Source organism: Austrofundulus limnaeus, unplaced genomic scaffold (assembly GCF_001266775.1).
Source record: "Austrofundulus limnaeus strain Quisiro unplaced genomic scaffold, Austrofundulus_limnaeus-1.0 Scaffold93, whole genome shotgun sequence".
Classification (NCBI taxonomy): domain Eukaryota; kingdom Metazoa; phylum Chordata; class Actinopteri; order Cyprinodontiformes; family Rivulidae; genus Austrofundulus; species Austrofundulus limnaeus.
Window position 1 is genome coordinate 999,264 of NW_013952495.1, and position 1,704 is coordinate 1,000,967.

Genomic DNA, 1,704 nt, shown 5'->3' on the forward strand with positions numbered 1-1,704 from the left:
CACCCGCCCAGCATCATTCCTCGTGTGATGTGTCAGAGCAACTTTGGAGTCCAAAATGTGAGTCCTCTCAGAAGAATGTGTTTTTCGTGCCCCGTTTGAGCCTTCTTCCCCCCGTTTATCCCCCCACTTTCTCTTATAGTTGCACGTTCTTTCCCAGCTTTATTTTTAGACATATCCGAGATTTCCAACTGTAAAATCATCACAAACCAGTCAGTTTTCAGCAGTGATACTGAGTGTTAGTCAGTTGAAAGTGGAACATTGTCCTGATCTGGATGTTCCGTTTTCTCCGCTCACTGCTTCAGCTCATTGCATCACATCATAAATGACCAAACTTCCATGTCTGTTTGGATCAGTTCACCAGCTCAGCACAGTCCCACGACTCCTTACATCTAAAACCTGTAGGACCCCTGCTTCAGTCGGGGTCTTTAATGGGAGTTATCCTCCATCTGTTCTTACAGAATGTGCAAAAACAATTCAGATGAGAGCAAAAAAAAAAAAGAAATGAACTCGTACTCACATCGTTTGGCGTTGTCCAAAACTTCCTTAGTTTTATGAATCTTTGTCCTGTTTCCCCTCCTTCCATCTCCTGCACCTCCTCCTCCTCATCTTCCTCCTCCTCCTCCTCATGATAGATTCTTGTTTTTCATCATTTCTCAGCCACAGCTGAGTTAAACTTTGGAAATCAACAACCATCCTTCTCCTCTCAGGTCTTGTGCTGCTTGTTTTGTGGATTCTCTAACAGTTATGAGAAGTTGAAGTCATGTGCGTCGGTTCAGACACACAAACTGTGTTTGATGTGACCCACCACACTTGGTTTCTAAACTCTCTGCAGTCACGTTTTAGTTCTGTGACTCTTACAATCGAGCATTTTTTGCAAAACTTTGTTTACTTGAGCTTATTGTTTTGCTGCAGAATGAAATCTGTTTGAGCAGTAGATGCTAATAAGTTAGCATTTCTGACTATAAAGAATATACAGTAGGAGCAAAATTTTGCGTTGGGACTATTTCCATCTGGACCTTGATATCCTCAAATTAAACCCATGTGGTCAAGTACTATTTGTACCATACGTGGATAAAATGTGGTCTGAAGGCCAAAACACAGCCCTTGGACTATTTCCATCCAACCCCCCCACCCCCCAAGCTCCCCTGGTCAGACAGACTTACCTCTGGTCAGATTTTAATGAAATTTTCATAAGTTAATCTGTCATATTTAAACACAACACTGGTAAGAAAAAAAAGTTTGTTTTTGACGAGAGGAGCTGAAACCTGCGGTGAGTATGGGAGTTTAGTCCAAAATAGGCTTGAATTGTTGCCTCTCAGCAAGAAGGTTGCTGGATCAAATCTCAGCTGGGGATCCTGTCTGAGGTAGAGTTTATATGTTCTCTCCGTGCATGCTTGGGCTTTCTCCGGAAACTCCGGCTCCCTCCTGCAGACCAAAAACACGAGTGTTAGGTTAATTGGACTCTAAATTGTCCCTAGGTGAGAGGGTGAGTTTGACTCTACATGTCTCTGTGATGGACTTGTGACCTGTCCAGCGTGTCCCCCGCCCTGCAGGAACTGCTGGATATGGGCAGCAGTGACAAAAAGATAATGGATGGAAGGTTGATTTTGGCCACGTTGGTCAGGTCAAATAAGTTGTTTTGTGTGTGTGTGTGTGTGTGTGTGTGTGTGTGTGTGTGTGTGTGTGTGTGTGTGTGTGTGTGTG